Raw genomic sequence first — 16,058 nt, 5'->3', positions numbered from 1 at the left:
AGACAAGGCAAGCTACATTGTAATGAAAACCATTTATATTCATTATGCATTTGAATTATAAAACATGTATAGTAGGTTTACTTTGTCTTTAGTTCGTCATTCACAAAGATACTGAAGACAACCTTTAAGATAGTATGGCTAAATAAATAGATATCCATTCTGGAAACTTGTGTTTATCCCTTGTATATAAATCCTGGAATATAAATGTCTTGCCTCAGGACCTTTTTATGTTAAGGTTTAGTGTTTGCTTATGAGCCTTTGTTCAAAGTTCAGAACTGATTAGATGATTTTTTTCAATGGAAATTCTTGCTCCTCTTTAACTTTATCCAAAATTCTGGCTATAGCTTACAGTACTGTAGTCTTCCCATTCTCCCTCCCTCAGTTGAACTCATTGCATTCTTTCTACCACTGGGATTCTTAATCAGTCTGGGAACCCCCTCAAATTTATCTGCAGATCTGTGCTTGTATGAGCTCATGTACTTATATTTTAGGTGGTAAAACAGTCTTTATCTTTCATATGATTCTCAAAGGGGTCTGTACCCCAAGAATTGTTAAGAACCACTGTTCCTTAAAGGGTCAGGGATCAGATTTTCCTGCCTAGCTTGGATTTGTTTCTATATTTGCTTTATTGCTAAGGTGTGTGTGTGTGTGTGTTGGGGAATGGGAGATTTCAATCTGTTTTTGGCAAAAAAATAAATTTCTGTTAGCAATGGAGCTTAAAAAGAATTCACTGTTTGTTAAATGGCATGATATTGTCCATATAATGCCACTGAACTTTGACATACAGTAAGAGCTCTGAACATTATTACTCATTTAACACCCAATATTTTGTGGGTCACAATGACTTTTAGGATGTAGGAAGATTATCCAACAAGCTGTCCCAACAAAATGTGATTGGACATGTAGGAGAACCACCAGTGTGTACTGTCAAAGAAGATAATAGAATTTCAGGGAAAGAATAGTCAATATTAAATGCAGCTTAAATTTTATTATCTCTTGGATTTAACATTTGGGTAGCTATGGTTGATGTTAAAAGGGAAGTTTTAGCACTGTTACAGAAAAGTCAAACTGCTGCAGACTAAATAAATGAAAGAAAAGGAAATAGAGCTGCAAAACAGATTACACTTAAAAAGTTAAGTGGGAAAAGGGAGAAGTTTAGTTGGTATTCTGAAGAAGAAATGGGGTGGGAAAGTTTTTGAGAATAGGGAGACTGAGGGTAAGGAAAAACCAGATATTGTGAAGGTAGAGTTGATAGTACCACATTCTTGTAGAAGAGAGCTAGTCAAGTGGAGTAAAATGCTTAAATGACGGTGATTTGGCAGGCTTTAAAGTGTGAAATACACCCTAAAATCATTTGAAAATTTCAAAGAGTGAATGAAGTTAAGAAGGAACTGGAGGGAAGTACGGTAATTTGAACTGTGACCTCTAAGCACATCAGTATAGGAAGGAGGTGGTGTCATATGTCATGGAAATAGTATGGGTTTTAGTGCCAGCTGGTCTTTGATTTGGATCCCAGGTTGCCACTTGTTAATTACATTACCTTGAACTGATAATTGAACCTCTGGGTCTGATGCCCTCGCTGTAAAATAAGAGTTTTAATACATTCTCTGTGGAATTGTTACAAGTATTATAAAGCGTATCTGTAACATATCTAATATCCTGTGGCACACTGTCCCTGCCATTGTAGCCGTCTTGGGTTCCTTGAACATCTTAGGCTCTTTGCCACCCTAAGGGTCCCAGATTTACCCTTATCTCTGTCCGTAAAACTCTGCTACTTTTGATCGTACCTGTCATTTTTTGCTTCTCCAATCTAAATTAGCTTCTCCCTTTTTCTTTGTAGCACATTTATCACAGATTTCAACTATATATTTATTTCTATGCTTGTATAGTTATGTGATTTTTGTGTGTCTGTCTCTTCTATTGGACAGAGACTCAGCACCTAACAGTGCTTGAATGAATGAATGCTGGCACATAGTAGGCAAATAAGTATTTATTATCTTGCAATTTCTGTGGGTTAGGAATTCAGAAGTGGCTTATTTGCATGGTTCTGGCTCATAGGGGTTTCTCATGAGGTTGCAGTCACATTGTCACCTGGGGCTGAAGTCATTTGAAGCCCAACTGGGGTTGGAGGATCCAAAGTTATTCATTGAAATGCCTGGCAGTTAATGCTGGTTTGGGGCAGGAACTCTCTTTCTCTGCATAGGGGCCTTTCCATGGGCTGTTTAAGTATCTCCATGTCATGGGGGCTGGTTTTCCCAGAACAAAGAGTCCAAGAGAGAGCATGGCAGAAACTACAGTATCTTTTATGACCCATCCCTGGAAGTCACATGCTGTCATTTCTGCAATATCCTTACGGTTACCTAGGCCAATCCCATTCATTATAGAAGGCAGCTACACAACATTAATATCAGGAGGCAGGTATCATTGAAAGATGATTCTCTGCAGCAGTTTCGTAATAGTGTGATGGGGGGCCCAGCTAAGATTGGAAAATGTGCATTTGTATTGGGAGCAGGCAGGATAGTGACTGACTTAATTTTTTTTCTAGTGCACAGGAGCAGAATCAGAGAAAACAAGTGTTAGGTTGATCTAGGTATTAGGGATTAACCAATCATTATCAGGGAAGACATTGAGATAAATAAGACAATATCTAATTCAGCTGTTTGCATTTGGTTAATTTGGTGCTTGTTAGAGGGTTTGACAGCGAGTGTCACACATGGAGACACATCTTAATCTCTAATGTGGCAGAGGTGACCTACACATCGACTGAGAAAGTTACAACAGGTAAATTAGTGCCTTGCTTTGTGCTAGGTGTTCTGCTATGCAATTTTAATGCAATTTTATATCATTTAATCCTCACAATAACCCTGGGACTGTATTACTCCTATTTTAGAAATAAGGAAAATCTGGTTTAGAGTCAAATATAACACAACTATTAGTTTGGAGGGTCCTAGGACCAAATTCAGGCCCTCTGATAACAGAGCCCAAACTTTTACATTGCACCATCCTGTCTTTGCCTCACAGTGTAATTGCATGTGGAAATATTTACCTTAAAATACTAAAGAAGCTGGCTTCAAAATTGTACATACATTATAATTTTACGTAACATAGAAAAGTAAGAACTACATCAAAATTTTCACCCACCTTTACTTGTTGGTATTTTCAAATGCTCTATAAATGGGGTATTACTTATAATTAGAAAGAAAAGTTGTTTTAAAGAAGTGATTTGTCCTGAAACTTGGCATTCAAGTTTGCAAAATGAAATTAAGTTTGTGTTTAATGGGATATATTATATTATGGTATGGATAAAATCAAAGTTCCTGTGGCCAGGATTCTCACCTGGCCTTAGTTGGCTAGCACACTACACATGTGTGGGCAATATGTTGCTATTGACTCTATATAAAGAGCTCTTCCCAGTGCTTTGGGTGACACGGTGGCACGGATGCAAGCCTGCAGGAGAGCAGAGCAGAGGCTGGAGTGGTGGCAGCACTGAGGGCAGAGGCCCAGAAGATGGCTGTTCGGGATGACTGTGCAGGCAGAGAGGCCCAGAGCATGGCTGTGCAGACAGAGAGGCCCAGGGGACAGCTGTGCGGACAGAGGAGCCCAGAGGCAGAGACTGGCTTGCTGCATGTAGACTCTCTGAGTGAATGGGATTTTAGTGATTGACCTGCCACCGTGGAAATAAAGTTGGGTATTACCCTTTCACCCCAAGAACGTTTTGCTGTCATTTTCTTCGGTCACACTGAATCCATAACAAACTTTTCTGGAGCTGAAACCCATTTGCAAGACATTTGTCAAAGTCGGCAGGGTTCATTGTTGACCAAGGAAAAAAGACAGGCTGCCCTTATGGGACGGGTGCTTCAGCAGGCTGCCCCTGTGAATGGGGAGACAGTGGATTGTCCCCCAGTGTCTATGTTGTCTGAGGTGGCTTGCCTCCTAGAGGGCTGAGTCTCATCCCAGGACTGGAGGCAAGTGGAGGTGGAGGTGATACTTGAGGCAGTAAGGATAGCCCTTGGTCTTTTGAGTAGGTCTTTTGAGAGACATAGTGCCTGTGAGACAGCAGGGACTGTGGGTTGGCTGCTTCTCACAGTATTAAAAAAAGTCTACAGAAGATAAGGACATGATCCTGAAAAAGACCCAAGAAATGGCAGCACGAGAACACTAGCTGCAAAATTCTGTGGATTCCCTGAAGAGGAAAACAGCATTGATGCAATAGGAGGCAACATGAGAACACCTGCAGCAAGGTGCTGTTGAAGAGATAAAAGATTCCTTACAGAATGAGACGGCAGTGCTGACAGGAGCTCTGAAGGAGGAAAGGCCATAAAGGAAAAAGACAAACTCCTGAGGAAAGCGCGGGTGAAGGCAGCACAAGAATGCCAGCTGCAAAGCATTGAGGTGAAGGTAAGAGAGCTGCTGAAGACTGAGGTAGCATTGCTGTGAGACATGGTAGAAAAGGTAAAGGTTGTAGCAGAGGAGGCACTCAGGGGAGGGGAGAGAAAGATGCCATCAGCCCTGGAAATGGAGGAGCTGGGGAAGGATGAAGGGGTGGTGCCAGAGGCTCTGGCCCCTCCTGTATTGAAAGCATGCCCAGTGGTTGTAAAGAAAATAAAGACCCAGCAGCCGGGAGTTCCCCAAGGAGAGGAGCGGCCCCCTCCCCAGGTCATGGAGCACTCTATGGTCCGCCCCTGTACTCAGGCTGAGCTGGTGGATTCTTGGTTCCTGCTTCTGTGGGACTTAGGGTGGATGGAATTGTTCTGTCGGGATCAGAGATGTGAAAGCTGTCTTCCCTGACAGTTCAGCCTGCCTTGAGGCAGTGGTTACAAAATGCATATCGGACCCCAGGGAGTCACTCCTTCCTTGATTGGCTTATGGCTGCACTTTGTGCTGTGTGGCCCAATCAAGGTGATCGAATATCCTACCCTGCAAGATGGCAGACATATGCTGAGCTCCCACAGGTGTTATTAGAGGTAGGTATAAAAAATGCCATCTATAGTCCAGAGAATCATGGCCCACATGAGGATCCTTTTACTGCAGGGAGGAGAAATACTGTGCTTCAAATGGCTCCCACATCCCTCTTTGGTTCTTGGGGCCATTCTTGCCCCTCACGTAGGGAAGCGCATAGGCAAGGTTACACATACAATAGCAGACTTAGGAGAGGCTGAAGCAGTGAGAGCATGGAAAGAAATAAGATCTGCTACTTACAAGGAGAATATAAAGGGCACTATGTAGGTTACAAGGACTCAGATTTGGGTTGATTTAATACAGGGAGGAGAAGACAGAAGGAAATTAGACGGGAAGTCAAATGGAATCTTACAACTGTCAAGTGGAGCTTTGGCAACAACTGAAATCAGAGCAGTAGTTCCAGCCGTTAAGAACAAAGAAGCAGAGGTCAGAGACAGAGCCACAAGTCCGGCCTGTGTTTTTACAAGACTTCCTGCTGGAGAGTGAGAAAACCTCACTTGAACTCACACAGGAAGATGATTGGGGAACACCGTTAGAAGGGAAGGTCGAGGTACATGCCCCGAGGGACCAGGGGAGGACCAGAGGCCACATGTTGAAATAGCTATCTATTGGTCCCCAGTGAACATACAATGTATCCTGGCTCTGGTGGACAAGAGCTGAATGTTCACTGATTTATGGTAACCCTAAGCAGTTTCCTGAGACCACCACTATCATAGATAGATATGGGGTAAGGCTATCAGAGTGAAACAAGCACAAATCCCTTTGGGAATAGGGCATCTACCCCGAAAAGAGTATACTGTGTATATCTCTCCCACCCCTGAGTATATTTTGGGGATTGATATTCTGCAAGGTCTATGGCTGCAGACCACTGCAGGTGAGTTCAGACTGAGAGTACATGTGTTGAAGCAGTTCTGATGGGACATACTAGGCACCTGCCCCATAGCTTTGCCTGTACCTTGGTGGGTGACTAATACCAAACAGTACAAACTGCCGGGAGGGCATAAAGAGATTGGAGAAACCCTCCAGAAACTGGAAAAGGTGGGTATAATAAAGCCCACCCATAGTCCATTCAATTCCCCAATGTGGCCAGTAAAAAAGCCAGATGGCTTCTGGCATATGACCATGGTTTACAGAGAACTGAATAAGGTCATACCCTGTATGCCTGCTGCTGTCCCCTCTATTGCAGACTTGATGGATACCCTCAGCCATGAACTAGGAACATACCATTATGTGGTAGATCTTACTAATGCCTTCTTTTCCACTGACATTGAGCAGGAAAGTCAGGAACAGTTTGCCTTCACATAGGAGGGATGGCAATGGACTTTCACCATCCTTCCACAGGGATACCACCACAGCCCCACCATCTGTCATTGACTTGTAGCCCAGGACTTGGCTATATGGGAGAAACTGCCAAGGGTGCGGCTGTACCATTATATTTATGATGTCACCCTCACATCCAATTCTCTTTCAGATCTAGAAGGTGCAACACCTAGACTGCTGCAACATTTATAGGCGAAAGGATGGGCTGTGAACAGTACCAAGGTTCAGGGACCTGGTTTGTCTGTCAAATTCTTGGGGATCATCTGGTCGGGTAACACTAAACTTATACCAGAAGCAGTCATAGACAAAGGCCAGGTCTTTTGTATCCTTACAAAGGTGGCATTGTGACAAGAGATTTTGGGTCTTTTGGGCTACTGAAGAGTGATTATCCTACACTTGGCACAAATTCCAAAGCCCTTATACCATTTAGTACAAAAGGGCATCAAGTGGGACTGGGATGAGACATGTGCATCTGCCTTTACTGCAGCAAAATGGACAGTCAAGGCCATGTAGGCCTTGAGTGTGATAGACCCATCAAGCCCCTGTGAGCTGGATGTTCATGGAACTGAAGATGGTTATGGCTGGGGTCTCTGGCAGCGGCTTGAATGCCAACCCATTGGATTCTGTTCACAACTCTGGAAAGGAGCAGAGGTACAATACACTTTGATAGAAAAACAACTGGCTGCTGTGTATCACACCTTGCTGGTTACAGAACCCATCACTGGAATGGCCCTGATAAAGGTAATAACCATCTATCCGATCTTGGGGTGGGTAGAGGACTGGACCCAAAAGCCAAGGAGTGGTGTGACACAAATGCCTACACTGGCCAAGTGGGGTGCATACCTACAGCAGCGTAGCACCCTTTCTACTAGCCCTTTGGGTTAAGAACTCCAACGCTTACTGGGGCTGGTGACATATACTAGTGAGAACCAGAAAGAATCTACTTTAGAACCATTACCTGTAGAGAGTCCTTATTGGGAGGGAAGAGCCCCTATACCCAAAGATGCATGGTACACAGACGGCTCCAGCCATAGGCAGCCCCCAAAATGGAGGGCCCTAACTTTCCATCCTAAGACTGAGATTATGGATGGAAGATGGTGAGGGGAAGACCAGTCAGTGGGCAGAGTTGTGGGTTGTGTGGCTTGTGATCAGCCAGGAGCCCTCCTCTATAGTTGTCTGTACTGACAGCTGGCCTGTCTATCAAGGTTGACCCTGTGGCTACCAACCTGTTACCCTGCCAACTGGCTGATTGGTCACCAACCCCTTTGGGGGCAAGAATTGTGGCAAGACTTATGGGCCTGTGGTCATAAGTAGTCTGTGGTCAGACTAAAAGAATTACAGTATACCATGTGACAGGTCATTTGCCACTGGCATCTCCAGGAAATGATGAAGCAGATAAATTGTCCAAGATACGTTGGTTAGAAGGAAAGCCTTCCTCTGATACAGCCCAATGGTTACATCAGTGTTTGTTGCATGCAGGGCAAAGGACAATGTAGGGTGTAGCTCATCGGTGAGGCTTGTCTTTGACCTTTGAAGAAGTTAGTAGAACCTGGCAGGAGTGTGTCATATGCTCTAAAAGGGAATTACACTGTGTTCCACAGCAACATGGGACAATATGTAAGAGGCTGATACCCCTCATCAGATGGCAGATAGACTATATTGGGCCTCTACTTATGTCAGAAGGGTATCAGTATGCCATGGCTTGTGTGAACACAGCTACTGGACTTCTGGTTGCTTTTCCTACATGTTGCACAGATGACCAAAAGAGGCCTGGAGCGTCTCTTTACTGCCTGTGGCTGACCACAGGTAATCAAGATGATCAGGGCACCCATTTTACTGGACATATACTGCAAGAATGGGTGCAACAGTTGGGAATCAAAAGGTTTAAGTTTCATGTGCCACACAGTCCTACCGCAGCAAGCATGATTGAGAAGCACGATGGCTTGTTAAAATCCAGACTAAAGTCAAATACCAATAGTCTCTGGAGATGGTCAGTCTGTTTATGGCAGTGCTATGGTGTTTAAATGAGAAATCCTAAAAGGGAGCCCTGAGCTCCATAGACATGTTAACACATATGGCTGCCTCCCCTATACAACTGCAAGTACAAACCAAGGAAGACTCACCGGAGCCAGGTTCAGCCACCAGAATAATATCTTGCTGCCAGTACCAACTGCACTGAACCCTGGAGACTCCATTGAGTGGACATGGCCTTGGACCTTTTGACACGTGGACTAACGAGAGCTGGCTCTCCTGGCATCTTGGGGACAAGGCCTCCTGTGTATTCCTGGAATAACAGCAGTGTAGCTTCCAAAGATCACTGTAGTATATCCTCAATGACCAGAGGGTACGAGCATCTTACCGGGGAGTTTTGTTTTATCATTATGGCCAGTGCATGCACTTCCAGTAGCACTATCTAGAGACCCCCTCAGTAATCCCCATGGGGAGAGGAGTAAAGGTATGGTATACTAGACCTGGAAGGGACTCCCTTCCTGCTACAGTCCTATCACAGGACCACTCTATTGCATGCATCCTACCTGATGGACAAGATTTGCCTATGTTGGTGTCATTAAAACATTTGTCTTATTGCCCCTAAGGTCTTTGTAGATTGGGAACCTCCTCTGGCCTGAGGATTTATAATTTTTGATCAAAATCTTATTGTATCTTAATTTTTATTACTATCTCTAAGTTGTTGTTCATTATCACCTCTAAGGTCTTTTTGGATTGGGAACCTCCTCTGGCTTGACGATTATTATAATTTTTGTTACCTGTAACAAAATCTTGTGTCTTTATTTTGTTATTATCTCTAAGTTGTTATCCTCTTTTGCTGTTGTGGAATCTGGTTACAGAGCTCCAGCTTTCTAGCTCAGGAATCATTGCAGAAGATTGAAAGCGTGTAGATTGTAAGGCAAGAATCCTGGAGGGGTGGAGTGTGGGGAAGTTGGGGTTCCTATGGCCAGGATCCTCACTGAACTTAAACCACCTAATGATGTAACTGACCTGTTGCTAGGCAACTGCTTCCACACCCTTACGCAATTAGCTATTATTGCGCTATATAGAGAGCTCGGTCCATTGCTCTGGGTTTAGGCAGAGACGTTAGACGTTAGTGCTCAACCTACCGCCAGGAGAACAAGCCAGATAATAAACTTTTTCACCCCAAAGAAACGTTCTACTGTCATTTCTTTGGTCACATTAAATCCATAGTGAACTTGCCTGGGGCTAGAACCCGTTGGCAAGACATTTCCTGTTGTATTTACAATAAGATCTAAACTACTTCTTGGGGCTTATAAACTCCAACATCTGGCCCTTCCCTCTCTCACCAACCTCATCACCTACTACTCATTACCTAGCTATTCTACTCTAGCCAAAGCAGTCTCTGCTCTTCATGGAATACACCATGCTCCTTTCTTCCCTTTTGTCCTTTGCACTTGATATTTTCTCTGCCTGAAACACTCTACGGAGCTTCACATGACTTGCTCCATCACTTCATTTAGCTCTCACATAACACCTTTTCTCTCATAATACTTACTGCTTCCAGTCATTCTTCTGGATACCTGCTTGCTTGTTTGTTCATTGTTTATTATCTCCTCTCCTGGGAGACTTGCTCTGTCTTAATCACCTGTGTATCTCTAGTGCCTACACCAATATCTGACATATAATAAATGCTTACAAAGATTTTTTATACAATTTTTTATTAAGGTATTATTGGTATACACTCTTATTAAGGTTTCACATGAAAAACAATGTGGTTACTACATTCACCGTTATTATCAAGTACCTCTCCCATACCCCACTGCGGTCACTATCCATCAATGTAGTAAGATGCCACAGAGTCACTACTTGTCTTCTCTGTGCTACACTGTCTTCCCCATGATTCCCCCACACCATGTGTACTAAACATAATACCCCTCAATCCTCTTCTCCCTCCCTCCCCACCCACCCTACCCCATGCCTCCCCTTTGATAACCGCTATTCCCTTATTCCCTCCTTGGAGTCTGTGAGTCTGCTGCTGTTTTGTTCCTTCAGTTTTGCTTTGTTGTTATACTCCACAAATGAGGGAAATCATTTGGTACTTGTCTTTCTCCACCTGACTTATTTCGCTGAGCATAATATCCTCCAGCTCCATCCATGTTGTTGCAAATGGTAGGATTTGTTTCTTTCTTATAGCTGAATAGTATTCCATTGTGTTGTGCATATGTATCACATCTTCTTTATCCATTCATCTACTGATGGACAGTTAGGTTGCTTCCATATCTTGGCTATTGTAAATAGTGCTGCAATAAACATAGGGGTGCATACATCCCTTTGAATCTGAGAAATTAGATTCTTTGGGTGAATTTCTAGGAATGGAATTCCCAGGTCAAATGGTATTTCTATTTTTAATTTTTTGAGGAACCTCCATATTGCTTTCCACAATGGTTGAACTGTTTACATTCCCACCAGCAGTGTAGGAGGGTTCCCCTTTCTCCACATCCTCGCCAGCATTTGTTGTTCTTAGTCTTTTCGATACTGGCCATCCTAACTGGTGTGAGGTGATATTTCTTTGTGGTTTTTATTTGCATTTCACTGATGAATAGAATAGTGATGTGGAGCATCGTTTCATGTGCTTGTTGACTATCTGAATTTCTTTGGAGAATTGTCTGTTCATATCCTCCCATTTTTTAATCAGGTTATTTTCTCTTTGATTGTTGAGGCATGTGAGATCTTTATATATTTTTGTTGTTAACTCCTTGTCAGATATGTCATTTATAAATATATTCTCTTATACTGTAGGATGCCTTTTTGTTCTGCTGATGGTGTCCTTAGCTCTTTGCTTTGTTTCCCTTGCCCAAGGAGATGTGTTCAGGAAAAAGTTTCTCATGTTTATATTCAGGAGATTTTTGCCTATGTTATCTTATTCTTTTGTTGCAATTGTGAATGAAATTGTGTTCCTGATTTCTCTTTCTGCTAGTTCATAATTAGTGTATAGGAATGCAACAGATTTCTGTGTATTAATTTTGTGACCTGCAATTTTACTGAATTCATATATTAGATCTAGTAGTTTTGTTGCGGATTCTTTAGGGTTTTTTATTTACAATATCTTGTCATCTGCAAACAGTGACAGTTTAACTTCTTCTTTACCAATCTGGATGCCTTTTATTTCTTTGTGTTGTCTGATTGCCGTGTCTAGGACCTCCACTCCAATGTTGAATAAAATCGGGGAGAATGGGCATCCTTGTCTTGTTCCTGATCTTAAAGGAAAAGCTTTCAGCTTCTTGCTGTTAAGTATGATGTTGGCTTTGGGTTTTTCATATATGGCCTTTATTATGTTGAGGTATTTGCCCTCTATACCCATTTTGTTGAGAGTTTTTATCATGAATGGATGTTGAATTTTGTTGAATGCTTTTTTGGCATCTATGAAGATGATTGTGGTTTTTGTCCTTCTTTTTGCTGATGTGGTGGATGATATTGATGGATTTTCAAATGTTGTACCAAATCCTACTTGGTCATAACAGATGATCTTTTTGATGTATTTCTGAATTTGGTTTGCAATATTTTGTTGAGTATTTGTGCATCTATGTTCATCAGGGATATTGGTCTGTAATTTTCTTCTTTTTTGTGGTGTGTTTGCCTGGTTTTGGTATTAGAGTGTTGCTGACCTCATAGAATGAGTTTGGGAGTATTCCCTCCTCTTCTGCTTCTTGGAAAACTTTAAGGAAGATGGGTATTAGGTCTTCACTAAATGTTTGATAAAATTCGGCATTGAAACCATCTAGTCCAGGAGTTTTGTTCTTAGGTAGTTTTTTGATTACCAATTCAATTTCGTTGCTGGTGAGTGGTCTGTTCAGATTTTCTGTTTCTTCCTGTGTCAGCCTTGGAAGTTTGTATTTTTGTAGAAAGATGTCTACATGTGCTTTAGGTTATCCAATTTGTTAGCATATAATTTTTCATAGTATTCTCTCATAATTCTTTATATTTCTGTGATGTCTGCAGTGACTTTCTCTTTTTCATTTCAGATTCTGTTTGTGTAGACTCCCTTTTTTTCTTGATAATTCTGGCTAGAGTTTTATCTATTTTGTTTATTTACTCAAAAAAACCACCTTCTGCTTTCATTGATTCTCTCTACTGTTTTATTCTTCTTGATTTTATTTATTTCTGCTCTAATCCTTATTATGTCCCTCCTTCTACTGACTTGGGGCCTCGTTTGTTCTTCATTTGTAGTTTCCTTAATTGTGAGTAAGGAATAATGGTAACAATTCCTTAATTGTTCATTTGGGTTTGTTCTTCTTTCCTGAGGTAGGCCTGTATTGCAATATACTTCCCTCTTAGCATGGCCTTCGCTTGATCCCACAGATATTGCGGTGTTGAATTACTGTTGTCATTTGTCTCCATATATTACTTGATCTCTGTTTTTATTTGATCATTGATCCATTGGTTATTTAGGAGCATGTTGTTAAGCCTCCATGTGTTTCTGGGTTTTTTCTTTTTCTTTGTCCAATTTATTTCTTGTTTCATACCTTTTTGGTCTGAGAAGCTGGTTGGTACAATTGCAGTCTTTTTGTATTTACTGAGGCTCTTTTTGTGGCCTAGTATATGATCTGTTCTTGACAATGTTCCATATGCACTTGAGAAGAATGTGTATACTGTTGCTTTTGGGTGATGTGTTCTGTAGATGTCTGTTAGGTCTATCTCTTCTAATGTGTTGTTCAGTGCGTCTGTCTCCTTACTTGTTTTCTATGGTTGATCTGTCCTTCAGAGTGAGTGGAGTGTTGAAGACTCCTAAAATGAATGCATTGCAATCTATTTTCCCTTTCAATTTGTTAGTATTTGTTTAATATATGTGGGTGCTCCTGTGTTGGGTGCCATATTTATAATGGTAATATCCTCTTGTTGGACTGACCCCTTTATCATTATGTAATGTACTTCTTTGTCACTTGTGCCTTTCTTTGTTTTGAATGCTATTTTGTCTAACACAGGTACTGCAACTCCTCTTTTTTTCCTCCCTATTAGTTGCATGAAATATCTTTTTCTATCCCTTCTCTTTTAGTCTGTGTATGTATTTAGGTTTGATATGAATCTCTTGTAGGCAGCATATAGACAGGTCTTGTTTATTTATCCATTCATACTCTTTGTCTTTTGATTGGTGCATTCAGAACATTTACATTTAAGGTGATTACCAATAAGTGTGTACTTATTGCCATTGCATGCTTTAGATTTGTGGTTACCAAAGGTTCAAGGGTGACATCCTTACTATCTAATAGCCTAACTTAACTCACTTAATATGCTATTATAAATACAATCTAAAGGTTCTTTTTCTTCCCCTACTTTTTCTTCCTCCTCCATTCTTTATGTATTAGGTATCATATTCTGTACTGTACTCTTTGTCTATTCCTTGATTCACTTTGGGGGTAGTTGATTTAATTTTGCATCTGCTTAGTAATTAATTGTTCTACTTTCTTTACTGTGGTTTTATTTCCTCTGGTGACAGCTATTTCACCTTAGTAACACTTCTATCTATACCAGTCCCTCCAAAATACACGGTAGAGATAGTTTGTGGGAAGTAAATTCTCTCAACTTTTGCTTATCTGGAAATTGTTTAATCCCTCCTTCAAATTTAAATGATAATCTTGGCAGATAAAGTATTCTTGGTTCGAGGCCCTTCTGCTTCATTGCATTAAATATATCATGCCGCTCCCTTCTGGCCTGTAAGGTTTCTGTTAAGAGGTCTGATGATAGCCTGATGGGTTTTCCTTTGTATATGATCTTATTTTTCTCTCTGGCTGCTTTTTATAATGTGTCCTTATCCTTGATCTTTGCCATTTTAATTATTATATGTCTTGGTATTGTCTTCCTTGGGTTCCTTGTGTTGGGAGATCTGTGCACCTCCATGGCCTGAGAGAGTATCTCCTTCCCCAGATTGGGAAAGTTTTCAGCAATTACCTCCTCAGAGACACTTTCTATCCCTTTTTTTCTCTTCTTCTTCTCATACCCCTATAATGGTAATAATGTTCCATTTGATTGTTCACAGAGTTCTCTCTATGTTCTTTCATTCTTAGAGACTCTTTTTTCTCTCTGTACCTCAGCTTCTTTGTATTCCTCTTCTCTAATTTCTATTCCATTTACTGTCTCCTCTACTATATCTAATCTGCTTTTAAATCCCTCAATTTTATGTTTCATTTTTGATACTGTGTTTGGTAATGATTGAATCGCCATCCAGAATTCTTCCCTGAGTTCTTGAATATTTTTCTGTACCTCCATGAGCATGTTTATGATTTTTATTTTGAACTCTCTTTCAGGAAAATTGGTGAGTTCAATTTCACTTGGCCCTTTTCTGGTGTTTGTGGGTTTTTGTTTTGAACCAGGTTCCTTTGACATTTCGTATTTGTATATGGTGCCCTCTAGTGCCCAAAAGCTCCACTCTCTGGAGCTGCTCAGCCCCTGTGGTGATGTCTGGGCTTGCATGGAAGTGGCACTGGTGCTTGGGGGGAGGAAAGAGCTGTTTCCTGCTTCCCGGCTGCTATGCCTATCTCCACTGCCAGAACCAGTTATTTGAGCTTACAGGTGTAAGCCTCTATGCTTTGGGTTTATGGCTACTGTAGGCAGGACATCCCTCTGGCTGGCTTGACGCCAGGGAAGGGGTTGCCAGTTTGCGAGCCAGGTGAGGGCTGGCTGGGAGGAAGGCACAGCAGGCTGCATATCACAGTGAGGGGCCTTGGATCTGCATATCTAGCCAGGGGAGTGGAGTGCCTGGAACCCCTGAAAGTTCCCTATCTGCTGGGCAAAGTGCGCCTGGATAATTTTGTCCACCTGTCCTTTCTCCTGAGCAGTAATTTCTGTGCAATCCTTGCCCCTTTAGCAACCCTCTCACTGTTAGGAAGTCTCTTGGGCTGCCCACCTTTCTTTTGTCCCAGAGCAGCCAGATGTGGGTTCGTTTTCCACAAGTGGCTGGAATCTCTCTCCAGGTATGTCTGCCTCCCCTAGCTTTCTATCCCCAGTAATCTCCAGAGCACCAAGCAATGTAGGTTCGTGCTGCCAGAGCAGATCTCCAGGACTGGGTGTTCAGCAGTCCTAGGCCTCCAGTTCTTCCTCCCACCAGTGAGCTGGGGTGGGGAAGGACTTGGGTTCCACAGGATCATGGCTTTGGTACGTTATCTTGTTCCATGAGGTCTGCTCTTTTCTCCAGGTCTATACAGTCTGGCACAGCCTTCTTTCTTGTTGCTCTTCCTATAATTAGTTATAGATTAATTATATTTTCGTATTATATGTTGTTTTGGGAGGAGGCCTCTGTCTCATGTCTCATGCCACCATCTTTAATACTTTCCCCCTCAACAAAGATTTATTGAATAAATGAATCTACCATTTTACTGAACAGTCATCTGACATTTTGGCATGTTAAGTATCCTTTTCTCATGTTAAATTCCCATGACCTCTCTGTAGTACTTGATGCTATGTGTCTTTCTGTCATCCTCCTCTTCTGATTTCTACATTTCTGTACAAGCAACCTCCAACTATGTCATTTTCAAATCCTTTTAATTCTTTCTTTGTATAGTGCCTCTAAAATCCATGCCTTCTTCTCCATCTCTTTCTCTACTTATTTCAAACATTTATTTCTTACTACTTGATTGTAGTAACCTCCCTGCTTCTCATTTTGTCTTACTCAGTACATCTCCATATTATCATTGGAGTGAACTCTTTAAACTGTATGCCTTATTATTTTTTTTTTTTTATCTCTTGCCAGCACCTAGCACTTTTTCCCCTCCAATAACATACACTCCATGAATGTTGAATAAACAGTCCTCTGT

At 41.7% G+C, this 16,058-nt stretch overlaps 1 protein-coding gene across 5 annotated transcripts in view; it reads left to right on the top strand.

Moving 5' to 3' along the window:
- Nucleotides 1-16,058, top strand: part of GDAP2 (ganglioside induced differentiation associated protein 2) — a 114,931-nt gene that overhangs the window by 5,439 nt on the left and 93,434 nt on the right. The window lies entirely within an intron of this gene.

Source organism: Manis pentadactyla, chromosome 4 (genome assembly GCF_030020395.1).
Source record: "Manis pentadactyla isolate mManPen7 chromosome 4, mManPen7.hap1, whole genome shotgun sequence".
NCBI lineage: Eukaryota > Metazoa > Chordata > Mammalia > Pholidota > Manidae > Manis > Manis pentadactyla.
The sequence above is the reverse complement of the archived record's forward strand: the minus strand, read 5'-3'. Positions and strand labels throughout refer to the sequence as shown.